This window comes from Aquila chrysaetos, chromosome 19 (assembly GCF_900496995.4).
Source record: "Aquila chrysaetos chrysaetos chromosome 19, bAquChr1.4, whole genome shotgun sequence".
Taxonomy (NCBI): Eukaryota; Metazoa; Chordata; class Aves; order Accipitriformes; family Accipitridae; genus Aquila; species Aquila chrysaetos.
In genome coordinates, this window is record NC_044022.1 from 9,307,819 (window position 1) to 9,324,349 (window position 16,531).

At 41.1% G+C, this 16,531-nt stretch overlaps 1 long non-coding RNA gene across 1 annotated transcript; it reads left to right on the plus strand.

Annotated features, from left to right (window-relative positions):
• Nucleotides 1-14: 14 nt before the first annotated feature.
• LOC115353463 lies at nucleotides 15-7,508 on the plus strand. The gene is made up of 3 exons (XR_003927584.2): nucleotides 15-674; nucleotides 1,109-1,211; nucleotides 4,202-7,508. It is a non-coding gene; the product is annotated as an uncharacterized LOC115353463 (long non-coding RNA).
• Nucleotides 7,509-16,531: the final 9,023 nt, after the last annotated feature.

Sequence of the window (16,531 nt, forward strand, 5' to 3'; positions counted from 1 at the left end):
CGGCGTACGTCCCGCCCCTTTTTGGCGGCGGCGAGCGGTGAGCGCGCGACGGGAAGAGCGGGGTTACGCAAAGCGCGCAGCGGTGCGCTGAGGGAAGGGGCCGGGCCTTACGGAAAAGGCGCAGGGCGCTGCTCGCCGCTGGGGCGGGCGGCGGGGAGTGCCCCGGCGCCGTCGGCTTCCCTCTTGCTCCCTCAGACCACACCGTAGGCCGGTGAAAGCTCTCTGGTTCCGAAACCCAAGCCCTAGCGCTAGTCTTGCCGGGAAGGTGGTCCCGCGGAGCCCGACATGTCCTGCTTCCCTGCGCGGTTGGGTCTGTGAGGGATTTCTTGTCAGGGCTCGGGCCAAGGCGAGGGCTCAGCACTGCACGGGCCCCGGCGGGGTCCCTGACGCGCTGTGGAGGTGGTACCGAAGGAGCCGTCACCACATCCCAAATGCCCCTTTGGGAGGCCTGGCCTGTGAGGGACTGGGCTCCTTAGCTCCAGGCAGTGCCAGAAGTCCGGCCCCAGGGAAGTGGACCTGGCAGCTCAGGAGTCTCAGCTGTGCGCCGGGCTGTCCAGGCAGGACACCGAGAAATTCCCAGTTCCTCATTAACTATTTCTTATGACAGAGGATCAGCTTCTAAAACCAAGGCATCAGCAAAGGGACAGCAATGCTATCAGAGGTTTTAATAGGAGGTGAGCAGTTGTGGCGAATGGCTCAAATATCAGTATGCGCAATAGGAAATTTTGACATTTCTTGAGCAATTACAGACTGCACGTGTAGACTTAATTTGGCTCTCTCCAATGTACACATTACCAGTTTTGATTAGCTGGTTGTGTAGATCCCCTTCAGTCTACCACACCCAGACTGGAGGGTGCTGAGTGAATGAGGAAGAAATGGAGCATTTACTTCAAAATAATTCATTCAAACAGGAGTGGAAATAAATGGGGAAAAGGAGGAAATGTTGTTTACCTCTGATGCGCTTGAGGTACCTAAGATGCCTTTTGGCATCTTGAGGTACCTTCTGATGCCTTTTGATTTTAGGAGTGTGCTTTTGTTGCGTCAGAGTAAGATGGAAGAGGGAGGTAACGTTACACTATATAACTTAAACTGGTGTTCTTTCTTTAAGGACCTTTAAGAAGAGGAGAAGGTTGTGCTGGAAACGTCAAGAGCCTCCAAACTGTCTGGCCATAAACCAAGTGACTTGAATGTGCCGGTTTTCTCTGCTTCAGGTATATAGCTTCTACCCTCTAAGTTAGACTCAATGTCATCAGAGGGATTCCTTTTACCCATTACAAATATGGCCAACTTAAGATTTTACATAGTCTGAATCTTGTCTTTTAAGCTTTATTTCAATTACTGCTACGTCAAAGTAGCTTTTATAGCACCTACGCTGTATGAATCCTGTTATACCAAACTTGTTTCATGTCATTATCCTTTACAATCCAGTATTCTTTCCATAAAAACAAATTTACTGCTGTACCCATCTAGATTTAGTGTAGAATTTTAGAAGTGTTACAATTATCTAGATGCACAGTGTATCTCTACATTTCAGCTGACATGAGGCTGACCATTTTTTCTAGGCAATTTCCTTAAAAACTGTACCTGTCACAGAAGCTGCAGTAACTTTACACAGGTTGCGACTGTGTAATACAGGCAGAATAGCTTTCAGTTGTTCTTTGATTACTAGCAAAATAATTGTGTTTGTTCAAATATACCATTCATAGAGTAATATTTTTTAAATACAACTGAAATCAATGCACTCAATATGTTTATTAAATCATATATTAATATAAATGCAGTTAACATGTGAATATATCATAGAGCAGTCACTGAAATAAATAATCTGAGGGCGCGATCCTCAGTATCCCCTCACCCACGCTGAGCTCTTTTTCATTAGGTTTCACTCTCTTGCAACACAAGAGAATGTGGCCACAAATAATACAGTTTATTTCAATATTGTCACTACAGCATACGGTCATATATACATACTCCTAAGGCAGTATATAGCTGCCTTACAACTTACAACTTTATGTGGACTTCTAATATTGTAAAGCCAAAAGATTACATCAGATAATCTAGTCTGACTTTAACCAGAAGGCTGCTTGTCATAAATTAATGGTTAATGCAGGAAATAAGTCTGAAAGGGATCCTCTGGACCTTCTAATGTAAACCTTTGCTGTCACATGCAACTCAAGTAACTGAACATAGAAGTATTTATCCGTTTCTTAAAGTTTTCTTGCTGGTATCAACTGCACTATAAAACAGTCCCAAAATTTCACTCCTTGGAAGGGTAGAAGGCCTAATTATTTATTAATTAAATTATAATTCTTAATATAGGATTATTTATACTGATTTGTCCCTGGCCAGTGCTGACCATGAGTTTAAAGAGTTTTTGTTCTTTGTGATGTTCACACATCATTTGTTGTGCCCCCTCCAGCGCTTTTATTTTAGTCTCTGTTGTAGTATCCTTTCATAAGACAGGAAACTCTTACTATTCTCCTGACTATCCCACTGAGCCATTTGTGCATATGTTAGTTTGAATTTACCCTTGTTAAAGATGGGTGACTAGTTAGTGCATTCACTGCAGGTCTTGTACAGTGTCTCTAATAGAAATGTGTGGTCCTGATACATCCTAAGACTGTACTTGATTTTTTTTTCATGTACGCATCAAATTAGTAGCCTCAAATAATTTTGTGATCAATTAATAACCCAGATGTCCCTTGTTGCTTCTCATTAATGAAGCTGTCGTTAACAGCAAGAGTTCCTGGTTCCCCCAAACTGAACACAGTAAGCTGTTTGAACTTTGCTTCATCTACTTTCGTGTTGGATTTTCATTCATACACCATTTTAATGAAGAAGGCCATTTCCATTAACCAACTTTACCCCCGTTGTAGGGTACGGTGTTCGGAAGATCTCGCGATGTCACGGAAAGGTAGAAGGCTAGTTGTCGCCTCCGTATGACATATCAGTAATCCCACCTACCGTTGTTAGTATAAAAGGAATTAACTGCGCAATAAAAGACGGAGTTGGCGCTCACACCATGTGTGTTATCTGTCTCTTCCCTGGTCCGGGCCGACCAGTGATCTAATCGCGGCACCTTGATATGTAGCAACGCTACACCCCGTGTTGGACATGTTCCATAGCTCTGTTCCAGCCCTCGGACTGTCATGGCCCTGAGCTTGTTACCCCCTTGCAGAAGTTTAGTTGGCAAAGTCCAAGGTCAGCTCCTTCACTGATAAAAGCAGTTGTGAAAAAAGCTAGCAGCAAGGGCCTGCCTCTCCTTTCCCTTGAGAGCCACTTTTAAGCTGAGGCTTTGCGCTGGCCCTTGCCTGTGCTACAGGGCAGCCATGCAGCAGCTCTATTTGCACCGTCTCGCATCTCTGCGAGTCTGGCCCTGGTCTGGACTCGCTGACTTGGCGTCCTGGCTTGGCCTCGGACCTGCCTGGTCACTGCAGCCCTGCTGGGTGACCACTGGACTCTCTCTGACCCTGAGCACTGTCTCTCAACCCAGTCTTGACCCTGGCTTGCCACTCTGCATCCTGACTCCTTGTTGGTGAGGTGACTGCTTTCACCCACCTTGGTATTGTGCTTAGCTCCCGGCACACCTTCTGCTGCAGAGCAGGCAACTCTTGTTGCTCCCTAATAGCCCCCACCCCCAAACACAGAACCCTCCTAATTCCTTCAAAATTTCTGTATCATGTAGGCTTTTGGGTGGGCAAGCTTGAAGAAAATGGTGGAGCAAATTAGGTCAGGATACCTTAATGAAGAAAGAGTAGCAGAGTGAAATAAAAGAAAAAAATTCTGAACAGTGTTTACCTAACATCTCTCTGAATCTCACCTTAGTTGTGTGCAAGTTTTTGTTGCTTGCCTCCATGGCATGTTCATTCTAATAGTAAACACTCTGCGAGAGGTGCTTCATCTTTCCCATGTATTCATATAGGTTCTTGCACATTGGGGAACAGGTGTAATACAAACTTTTTTTTATAATTATGTCATCCAATTCTTTACTATTTTTTAAGTTTATATTTTTAGGAGGCTAACAAACCACTAGGTGGCAAACAATTTCAGCAAGATAATACACAGCTGTTCACACAGTCTTCTGACCTCAGCTTCACCATTGAGGCCATGGAGTGTAGTTCCATGGCAATTTATAGAAGTCTGGGATGAAGCTGATACGGTCCTTCTCCTCCCTGCCTCTCCCTCCCTTTTTCTGTCCTAGTGTTCATGAGCCAGGTTTGGGGTGGATTCATACAGGTGATCTATGCAAAAACTAACCTAGAAAAAAGAAAAAAAAGGAAAGGAAAAAGAAGAAAGTAAGTGGTGTCCAGCCATTTGGGTTCCATCAACCAGCCTACAGACCCCCTGTGCAAAACAAGAAGATGTATTCTGGGAGAACAGCAGTCCCAGCTTCGATTGTTTTATGCTGCTGAGCAAAGGTACTGCATATTCTTCTATTTGGCATAAAATTCCAAGGTTCAGGATGATAGAAACATTACATATGTATACCAATGATCAGCAGATAATTTCTATAAGTTACTACAGAAGATCTCTCTGAGTCCTGGTTTTCTACCTACAAGAGACATGGTGTGAATGCATATTTACAAAATGCAAATCCAGCTGTTCTAAAGAGATTTTTAAAATAACAGATCCACCAAGTAATCTGACTTCTGTATGTGATTAGCTTTTCTGGTCGTTACCAAAGTTCTGTGTGAACATGTGTTTTAACCTGGATTTTCTTGGAAGCAAAGTTGTGTCAAATTATCCCTTTCAGTTGAAATACTCAAGGAGATCCAGAGAAAGGAAAGGATCCATGGTCCATGTGGAGCCTTCCTTTTGTGATTGTCTCCTGTTAACCAGCATGGGAGCAGAACCATCTCATCCAAAGTTACTTCTCTAAGGTGGCATGATTTGTGATATCCTAGGATTCCCCACTCTGGTTTTTGGCATGACTCTTTCAGTTCAGTCCTCTGGCTACAATTTGATTGGAAGAGTGCAAATAAGCCCTCTTAAAAAAAGGCAGGAGAGCAGCGGGTCACGTTATTTCACCTTGGCAACCTTCATGTGACTGGGGGCAGGAGTGGTCATGTGAGTTGCTGACACAGGACATTTTCTACATATTTGTTCCTCCAAACTATGCCAGCTCTTCAACCTGATTTTTCTAATTCTGAGACTGTGTAAATGACCAAGGTCTGTCTCTCCACCTGCCCCTCACAGTTCAGTATTGCAGACCTTGATCTAATTTTAAGCAAACTGAAATAAAATGTAGTCATTGATCATAGGAAGCTCCAACCAGTCAGAAACCGGCAGAGATTCAGTCTGTAGCTGAGTGAGTGGCAGACACAGGCTGGGCACTTTGTTGTTACCTTCATCCCAGGAGCATAGGACTTGAGAGCAGTGAGGTCTGAAGTAACCCATGCTTGAAAGAAGGCGGAAATGTTAAGGAGAGGTCATCAACCAATGAAGGATTAATGGGGTGCTTGGTTTTATTTGGGGAATTAAAATGGATTGTAAGCCTTTCTGTAAAAGGCAGGTAATATGAGTACCATCAAAGTGTGTGTGTCGCTGCCAAGTGATTCTGCAGCTGAAGGGAAATTTGGGAACTTTGGCACTTTGATGGTGAGGATCCAGTAACTGCAGTGCAACAGGGCAGGAGGGTGTTTTGTTTGCAATTGCTTTGTCTTTGCTGGTTTCACTATAGCACCTGAAATACAGCGGGAAGCAGATAGAAATGTTTGGAGTTTTGTCAAAGAGGTGGAGCTCTGGAAATAAGCCAGAGCTTGGTGTTAGCCACTCAGAGGGGAAAGCTGAGGAGGTGGGTCCTCTCTTATGACAGGAAGGTGAATTACTGCCATGGAATTCTGCTAAAATGTAAATAATTCATTGCTTCAAAGCCATGGTTCTGTCATACATAAGAGACTGCAAAATCTGTTTGAGAATTTGCATCCCTGAGTAGGGGATTTTAAAGTTAGTTGTCTGAAAGTCTTGATACTCTTTAACAGAAAGATGTGTGAGTTTTTCCACAGGAAAACTTTTCTTACCCTTCTGAATTTCTGAAATTCTTCTACTTCATGTTATGCATAACATTTCATAGCAACAGCTCCTTCCTATGATAAGTTGAAAAAGTGCGTGGACAGTTTAATGTGGAATTTTCAAAACAAAGCAGAATTTGTCATCACTGAGTTAGAGCCAGACTTCCATTGTGAATATTTGTCTCCATCAATAGGGGATCTTAAAGTGTGTTCAAAATACAACTGTAAAATGTCATGGAAGGGAAATCCACTGTGCAGGCTATTAAGTACAAAACCACCATGTCCAGCTCATGTCTGAAGTCCTTGATCTGCAAGTTGTTGGAAAATGGGAATGTATTCTGTGTAAGTCAATGCTTGCTCCATTCTCACATTCTTTCCCAGGTGTCAACTTTCACAGTTGCCGAGACAAAATACTGGGCTTGAGGGACCTTTGGTATAACATAAAATGAACTCTTCTTTGGTCTAACTCCTTCCTAATTTTCATGCATATAATAACACCCTGAAGTTGAAGTTGTGGAGTTGTTACTGGAGGAGAGGAGTTGGGGACCAAAATCCACCACACCTTCCCTGGTGAATTTGGGCTGGGGCAATCTTTTTCACTACTAGTGTCCCAATTCCTGATCAAGACAGTAATTAGAGTGTCCAGTTAAACAAAAAAAGCCATTTTCCGATGGCACAAGATTTGTGTTGACAAGGAATTACAGCCTGATATCCACTCCTGTTGCCTACTGGTGCCCGCTTCTCTTCTCTGGATAATGCTGTTATGAATTATCAGTAACACATTTTTACTCTCTTCCCAGGAGTCTTTACAATTGTTTTGTAAGAACACATGCAAGAAAGTGTAAGCAAAATCTCTCCGTTAAGCAAGGATGTTGATTGCTGTACACGCTGCAAGTCCTGCTGTCCTGTCAGTAGCAAGTGGAGTGAGTGATGTATGAGGTCCTGCATGCTGGTCTTCACTACCTTTGAAAAATACATCTTCGTATAGCCCTCTAGGAAAGAATGCATTTACTTTTAGTGGTAGCCTATTGGTTTGTAATGAGAAGCAGCTCAATTACAGGAGAATGGCTTTAGTATAAGACCCTTAGGGAAAGTGTGATGCACAGAGGTAGTGTACTAAGGCAGGAGGTTTGTGTGTCCACCAGGAGGCATAGCAAGCTAGGGCTCCGTCTTGCATACAGCCCTGAACATACTGCATGTACCAGCAGTGAAGGGAACCTAAAGCTTTCATCAGATTTTTTACATCCAGAAGTAGGAAATTAAGAGATTTCTAGAATAAAAATTAAAATGTGGAGAACTGGCAAGAAGGTGAAGAAATAAAAGGCATATATGTCAAAATGTTCTCTGGTCAAAGGCTGTAATTTCAAATAAATTTTGTTGCTGTCGTTCACAGTCATTGGAAGTCATAATTGATATGACTGAAAATAAAAATGCTAATCAGTGTATAAAGCAATGCTGGGGCTCAGCTTCTTAAGGTATACATCAGCAGTTGTGTAAGAGGCCAAATTAGATACTTCCATGTACATGTGGAGAAGGACAAAGTTTTGATGCTGCAAACATTTATGCATGTGAATGATCATATCTGTTATGTCTTAAAAATATAAAAAAGATTACAAAACCAGCCAGAGGCTTACCAGTAAGTACTAGCACATTTGGGACTCCCTGGGAGTCCAGGTTGTAATAAGCTTATCAGTTATGCTTCTCCTCTGACAGTGTAACAATGATCCTTCTCTCTGACATCCTAGGAGCATGTATATCACATCAGGAATGTGAACAATGGTGTTTTCAATGCTGCTAAATTTTGTAATTTTTAAAGTATTGTAATCAAAGCCTTCTTTTCTGTCATTTCAAAATCAGGTAATCAGCTAGGAACTGGAAATCTAAAACCAAGCAAACAGAAAGTTCTCTTCCCAGGCTTGAAGAGAAACCTGAATATAAGAGCAAGGAAAGGAAATAAAAAGAACTCCGAACTATTCTTAAGGCTTCATGAGTGGTTTTTTTTTTTTTTAATGCCAGTCTCATGACTTTCTGGGAACTGATTTATTGAAAGCCTTGGTTTGGCAATTCTGTGCTTGGCTAGCTTGGGCTTGACCCAAGTCCCCTTTTTTCTTGGCAGCAGTTAAAACAGTTGAGATGTAGCCTATGCTCCTTTGTAATCCAAGATTGCTGTGTGCAGTCAAGAACCCTTAAACATGGGAAATGAACAAAGTGACCCAAAGCTGTGGGACCCAGCTGGCAGTGCGGGCTGTGGGGCTGGGGTGAGGAGCCAAGGGCCTGCCCCGCTTCCCTGGGACCTATGTGGGTTTACTGCAGCTGACACACTCCGACTGGTGTAGATATTCTGTTTTACTTTTAAATTGTGCTAGTTTAGCTGGCAATAATCCAACTGCTGAAAACTCAGTTGCATAGAGATAACTCGTCTGATATTTCCAGTTCTTCAGCATTTACACGAGCTGCTGCTGCACAACAAACAGATACAGTGTGCGGACATCTCCTACAGCAGGTCACGTCCTGCTGGAACAGTGCAGCAGCAGCGCCAGGCATTTTCGTGACTGTTCAGCAATCTCAGCAGTAAGGCAGCAATAAAACAATGCTTCCAATGTATTGCACTGGCTTTGCCTGTCGGCTCTTATTTCAAGGCAGAACACTCTGCTGGCATATATACATCATATAGTATGTTTCTCTTGCACTGCTCCTAGGGCTCTTAGCCAAACTGCTGGCACAAGTTTGGAGTTAGTAACCCATAGCAGTACCACTGTCGTTCCAAACTGCTGAGGTAGTGCTCTACCCTATTACTTTTTTATACACTTCTGTTTTCTATATAGAAACAAGGGGAACTGAATCATGCAGCTCTCAAGCCTTAAAACAGGGCAAATTCTTTGTTTTAAACTGGCACAGCTGTGAAGTTAGCAGAGTCCTGCTGCATTACACCAGCACAGAGCTGGGCTAACCATCACGATGCAGAGGCCTGTGCAAAGACAAATAAAGCGATGTCTAGCTCCAGTGTTTATGCCCTATGTGATTAAGCATGATACTTCTTCTAGTAATCTTAAAAGCAAATGTTTTTTAAAGTTTCTTTGTAACATCCCGGTCTTGCTGACTGGCCTGCAGTTGGGATTTCAGGACTGGTGTTTGTGCACTTGACAGCTTTTATCTGTAGACTGATGTCTTACTAAGGTAGAAGAAACTTGAACTATTCAGTTACATAATGGACACGCAAATGCTTTTCCAGAACTTACCATTTGTTTATCGAGGGAGGGTAGGGGGGTGTGGGCTGTTTCCTGAGCCACCATTGTTGCAGTCATTGCAGACCTGCTTGTGTCTTTGCCGTTTGCTAGCTGGGACATCCAATTAATTAGACTGAACTTGTTTCTTTTTGTATCTATCCATCCTGGGTTAATAGTTTAAAGGGTGTGTATGAAAGACTGAAGTTTCTGGCACTGCAAACTTATGAATAGTTTTATTCAAAAGACTAGTCTCACTGCATGAAAGACAAGATGTCATCACACAACAGCTAAAGCAAAAATACTTGGATTTTTACATCTGTATTATTACAAAACGCTCAAATTTTACCCAAGCAAAAATACTTGAATTCAAACACAAGGTCACAGAGTTCCATGCTTTTATTTGAGTGTATTACATTTTGATAGAAGTACAACAGAAGTTAGCAGTTATAACAGCACCCCCCTCTACACCGGAGCACAACCTGTGTCAAGGTATGCCTGTCCCTCATGCAGATGTCAGCCTCTCAGGCAGCCCGTGTGACACCTGCAGAAATGCTCACAGGCAGCCCATGGGCATCCTGTCTCTATACCGATGCAGCGTGGTGCCCAGAATGGAGCCCTACGTACTGTGAACCAGCCTCTGAGGTGTGCTTGCTTGCTTTCAGATCCCCATGCGCTAGCAGGTGTCTTGATGTTGCACAGCTGGGTTTATGCCTGACAGAGTGCATCTATTCTAGAGGAAGAGTGTGGAGCAGCCCTCAAAGGGCAGCTGAGATACACCCACTCAGACCAAATATGAAACCAGAATTACCCACATCCTTCTCTGCAGTATCAATGTCTCAAGTGCATCTTCCTCTGCTTCACAAGAAAAATAAATCTGGGAGAAATCCTGTGTTCTCTTCCCAGATTTTTGCTAGAGTTCTGACACCTTGTGTAAAGAAGTATAATGGTCCCAGCTTAATTTGGGGTAAACAGTATCTTGTAATCCATCTTTGCTGGACTTGCAGAATTATCTTTCTTGTCCTACAGATTTGTTAGCGGCTTTGCCTACTGTGTAGGAAAAATACCGGTCCAGTGGTTCAGATTTCACTGAATCTGGAAAAATTTAGATCGCCAGTTCTGCAAACTAAACTGCATATGAGCAGTCCTTTGACTAAAATGATCAGGACTACTAATGAGACTCATAAGTCTTGTGAGACTAATTCTACTCTGTATTTTAACTTACTGCAATAGAATGTAGTGAGCCTCTGAGTAATAGATTACATTAGGTACTACAGTTATTTTTGTAACTGATTTCTGAATATATTAAGATACAGATTAGCAGGTTGAGTATCTTAAACTGATGAAAAACATTAGCAATTAAAAATCTCTTCCAGGGATTTTGAAAATGTGATGAGAAGCAAATGACATCTGGTTTATACTAACATCTTGAAGAAGGCCTGAACCTTCTATATAGCTTTGCTCTGAAGGCTCTTGTCTTGATGAAGCAATTTCAGCAGCAGTTCTTATGTGGCAAGATGAAGAAGCGAACACAGAATGCGCCTGCGTCTCAGTGCAGGTGACAATGCAGCTTCTGGTTTTACTCACAATATCTGGATTAAAAGCCCCTAGGCAGACTTCAGATGTATCTTCATTTCGCTTGTAAAACCCCTTTAACAATACAGCCTCCCTTGCTGTATTTTCCAGGATGTGGTGTTTCAGTGTTATAAAACTACTAATGAAAAAGACAAGTAAGAAAAAATGTTGTATTCTGCTCTGCTACTATTAGCAGTAATAGTGTGACTATGCTACTATTGAAGGATAAGCAGGTTACACTAAGGGCTGTATTCTCTTCTTCCATACAGATTTGTATAGTAGGACTACTGCCATCAGATTTTGTATGTGTGGGAGAATAAATATCAAAATGAGCCTTTGCAAATACAGTGAACTTTAAAGAATCTTGGGTGGAACCATGACAGACCCTTTGACAGGGAATGGTAGCACTTTTGAGGATCTGAACAGCTGGTGATTGCATTTTAAGTTAGAAATTTAATTGCTAAGCAGACCTATAAACAGGAATCTAACTCACCATTTTCATGGTCTGTTGCTTTTGTAAACAAGGTTTTCTGAGCCCCAGTAGTTGTACAGTAACACCTGAAATGGACCTCTGCATAAATGAATTTCCCCAAAGCCTAAGTTGCGTAGAAGAACTGACTTCCTACAGTAATGAAGGATTTTCTGAACAGTTGTGTAACATGTATTTCTTACATTCTCCTAAAGGGAACTAAAAATTGACCTTTCAGAAAGAGGGAGTTTCGAGCAATTACTTGCTCTTCAGTAGTCTCTTTGAAACTTTGCTTTACAGAATTAAACCTTAGAGATTCCTTCCCCTTTTTTTCCTCAAGGCATGTATAGTTTGATCACTGACATGCTCTCTCTGTGGGCTAAACCTAGTTTTATTTCTAAGAAAATGTGGAGCTCACTGGAGCATATAACTTGCCACACTGCATTATGTTCATTTATAGCCCAGTTGTGTATCTCTAACTGTTGTCAATTCCCAATGCTTCTGAGAAGATGCAAAACCAAAACAAACCCAAACATATTTTCGACAGAATTGGGGTGATGGAGATTTCATCCTAATTACTGACTTGTTTGAACTTTGTGTTTCAAGCTGATTTTTTTTTGGTCTTTTAATACCTCTTATATAAGTAACAGGAATATCCAGAAATACAGTAATTCGGGACAAGAGAATATTGCCCTTCCTCTTAGACTCTTGCTGTGCATTTTGACTTCAATAACATCCTGGAACAGTGACTTTCACAGTCTATTTTGTTCTTTGATGAAAAGACAACACGGTTTCAAATATACAAGTTGTCAGCTACACAGTCTGCCTCCTCTTGTACTACAAGACTAAGAAAATGAAAGCTCACAGACAACATTCTCTATTCTATTTTTATGTTTGCAAGCCTTTTGCTAGATCTTGACCCAGTATTTCTAGGGAATATTTACTAAAAAGTGACCTAAATAATACTGTACTTCCCATTTACAAACAGCTTAACAAAAGAGAACTTAGAAGGAAAGTAAAGGAAGGGAAACGGGACAGCAACTACACTTTCCCTAAAAGACAGTAGTTTTAATTTAGAGTTGTCCTCTGATTTCTTAGGGCAGGTGACAGCTACTTACCTCCTTAGGTAGTACTTTATTCACTGGTACTTAGTGTCAAGTCCAGTGGATTGACCACCTGCCTCAGTTTAGGCTGTTGCATGCTGAAGTGTCAACATGTAATTTGGGTTAGTTGCTCCAAGTCACCTGGTATCCTTTCCTACTGTGTGGTCCTACTGACCATCTTGCTGGCTGTTTCTTTTCATTAGTTACTCGTTAGTGATTTTGTGCTTTTTCATAGGAGATTATATATAAAGACAGAAATAAACCTTGTTGCCCAAGGAAGATTGGTTTTTACAGAGCTTTCCATTCCACTTCTAGTAGCTGCTGCAACCCCAGGCTGAAAGGGAGGTTTTAGATTAGGGTGACTGCTAGCCCCAAGCACATTTACACTGAGTTAGTTTGCCCAGGCTTTTCACACATCACTGTAATTACATCACTGTTTCAAATTTATACCATGCTTTTTCTCAGTGGCTCACTTGTTAACAGAAATACAACAAAGCAGAAACTTCCAACAGAAGGTTTCAAGCCTGCCTGTTTCTGTTCCACTCCTTTTCTATCCACAAGATGCCAATGGAGCACTCACCCCCTCTTGGTTTTCCATTCCTCTACAGTGCTCAGGAAAGGGCTGCTGTTTTTTTTTTCCTAAGCCTCAGGCTTGCATATTTGAATCTCTTCTTATTTATTTCATTTCTTAGGCAAAAACCTCTAATTCAGTTAGAGGGCATTTTTTTGTGCCCCTTCAGTGTCTCCAAACGTCTCCTAATTCTGTAGTATTTTAGGCTGCAACAATCAATCAGAGCTGTACACAGATTTCACCTGAGGTTGTATGATCTTACATATATGAATCTTATACATTTTGTTAATCACAGCCACATACTGTACTGTCTACGCTGATAGCCCTGTCTTCTGGAAACAATATTGTCAACATATAATGTGCAAGATTAATTTGTTACATTCTCTGCCTTCTGCAAACTTCATTTGCCATTGTGTTCCCTGTACACCAACACTGAGGAAATTCCCCCAGTCTTTTGTAGATTGACAACAGAAATGAAGTTTGCAGGGCTCAGCTGAAGCAATGAGGAAAAAAATTCTCAACTGTACTTACATGATAGGAAATGATGTAAAGAGGCAAGAAAGGGCGGATCTTCTAGCTACCAAACCTCCATTTTCATGCAAAGCTTCCGTGGTTTTGACTGGCTTCATGTAGAAGAAACTCCATATAGAAGATGATGAGCAAGCAGCAGGGCAACCAGAATAACTCTCCTCTTCATCTGTTAAGTGGGAGCAAGGAACATACTTTGTTTAAAAAGAAACAAAAAATGACCAAACCAGAGGTCTTAGCAGGAGGAATGCTTCATCTCATCTAATTAAACTCAAAAGATGAACATCTGAGGTATAGAGAGGTAAGCAGCAGACAGATGTCCAAACTAGTCCCAGAATTCATCAACTCCAGGACGTAACAAAATTTTGAACTTTCAGATGGAAAAAGTAGTAACCAAACCTGCTGGTTTCAATGTAGGCTGTGAGTAGCATTTTATGCCAAATGTTGAACTTAAAAATGCGTTATCTACTGTCTAGTCTGAACATTAGTTCAGGATATCAGAAAAAATTCTTCATTGTTCAACAAGATGAATGACTTGGACTGCTACTTCTGCCTTCATAGTGGATCTCAGTTTTATAACTATTTTCAGCCCAGCTTTTGTCATCAAACTAGGTTCCTCTGCAAGTTACTTGATAACTTTAAAACCTACTAGCTAACTTCAACCAAATGCAACAAAGGTAGGGGCCTTGAAAGAAATTAATATCCTACAAATTTCATGGAAATAGCCATCAGGAAAGAAGAAAAACCTAACTGAGGTGTCCCTAGCTGGGAAGGATTGACTGAGTGACCTCATAACTTCTCAGTCAGCAGGGAATCCACACCAGGCAGAGCTCTCAAGTTCACCTCAGCCACAGGAAAGAATTACAGCTACACCAAGTCAGTTAGTTATAGCGCTCTGTTTCCAAACACACACAAGCTCAGTCAATCTAGTTTCATGGAGCAACTTACCTATTTTGAAATTTCAACTTCAGCAGCATCTGAAGTATAAAATCTGTCCTTATGTGCCATCCTTTCAATCTCTGTTCACCAGTCAACTTCATGAATGACGTGTAATAGAAAACCATTAGTAGAATTTAGACTGTTAAGGGGACTAAGTCAAACTAATTTCCCATTTCAATTTAATCATATTTCATTGCTTTGGTACTCTTGTAGTATTCTAGCCCATCTGATTCTTCAACTGCCTTTGAGGTGTGCTTAAGGATAGCCAAAGACTATGTCTTTTAATATTTTTTCTAAAAGAAAATAAATACTCTTAAATCTTTCAGACCTCCTTCATACATAGTGAAATGAAAAAGGAGCAGCCTCTAAAAATATACTTGGGAGACATACATAGCACACTGAAGTTCTTAGCATCCTGGTTATCTTGCTTTTCTCCCTTTCCTGTCTTATGTTTCTCTTCGCTGAACTTTAATAGCAGGTGATTTGTTCTGGTAAGGTTTGATTGCAACACAGTAACTGCTGCACGAGCAGGTGCCCTCTGAAGGCTAAATTACCTACCAGACTCAAAACTGCATCTTTGTAGGTGTGCTGATGATAAAGCCTTGAGATTAATCTAGATCTGCAAATGAAATGCCTTGATACATTCCTCACTTGCCATGCTTGTGAGGTGAAAAAAAAATCAGACAGGGGGGGTATCCGCTTCAGCAATAGAACTGTAGCGGGTTTCAATGACACATGCTTTTGCTAATATCAGCTCAGCCTTTTTGTTCCTAAATTCCTTCAGAAGCCCAGAATGTCTGCGCACTTACGACCTTGTACTCAGTACTACTAGACTAACTCTGAAATAAGCCAGTGATTTCAGTGGAGGCACAACATTTAAAATGAGAGGAATTGTATTCAGTCTCTACTTCATTACATAATATTTATGCTGGGACTTTTTTTTGTTTTGCTATTGTTTTCTTCAGCAGAGTTTCATGATTAAGGGCTACACAGGGTTTAGCTGAAAACAACTTTGGCAAAAATTGCTGTCTGTTTTCTTCTAACTAAAACATTTTCTTAATAAAAGTGGGTTGGGGAGACTGTTGTGGAATATCCCCTTTAAAGAGGTGACGGGGTGTTTCCTTTGTTTCTGCAGGCATTTTTTCATCTTTTTTGATGCTACTGGCATGCTATCAAAAATGTCCCATATCTGGAAGACACAAAACTGAACAGTCTACTTCAATTTTCACTCTTTTTTTCTAAATATATATAAATAATCCAGGAAATTCCCGTCTTAAAAAAGGAGTCTTAGCCACTCTATTTGGCTAGAGTTGAGGGGAAAGGTGGACTTCTATGAGGTTTTGACATGTCCGTTTTGGTAGAACAGGGAGGTGACACAAAGTCTTGAGAATATATTTTGCCTGAAAAGTTGTAACTCTCCTTCCACAGTCTTGCTTATTTCTGCTTGTTAATAAGGAAGCAAGTAAATGCAGTAAAATTAGAAGGGGTCAGGACCTAAAAATACTTCAGTGACAGATTCATAGTAAAAAGCGCTACTTTTTAATATGATTTTGTTTATTCACAAAGTTGTATGGCTGTATTGCAGACAGTGTACATGTGCCTTAGGAAAAGAAAAAAAACAAAGCAAAAGCATTTGCTGTGGCTCTAGCAGCTGTATATATTTTTCAAGCTTTCAAACACTTGCATCCAATTCCTTGGTAACCATATTCATTTTTTTTCCCACAGAAATAGTTTCATCAAAAAAGTTGTTGTCTGGATTGCTGCCTTTAACTCTGCCTAGTACCTTACATCCTATTTTATTTCATTTCATTATAAATACGTAACCATTATTTCACTGAAGTGAATACCTCCGTGATTATCAATGACTTTGATTTCCAATGCCACGGACATGACCCAGCTACAGCCACATTATAACTAAACTAAACGCTGTCACTAAAAAAACAATGCTGTCACTGTGGAATAACTTGCACTTGTCATAATAATTATAACTATGAATGAGATAAAAACATTAAGTAGCCAGAAGCAGGAACTGCAGCTAAGTGTCAGCTGTTAAATGACAACCTTATGTATCAGTGAAGGCATGTTTGAGTGACATGACACGAGAGCAGTGA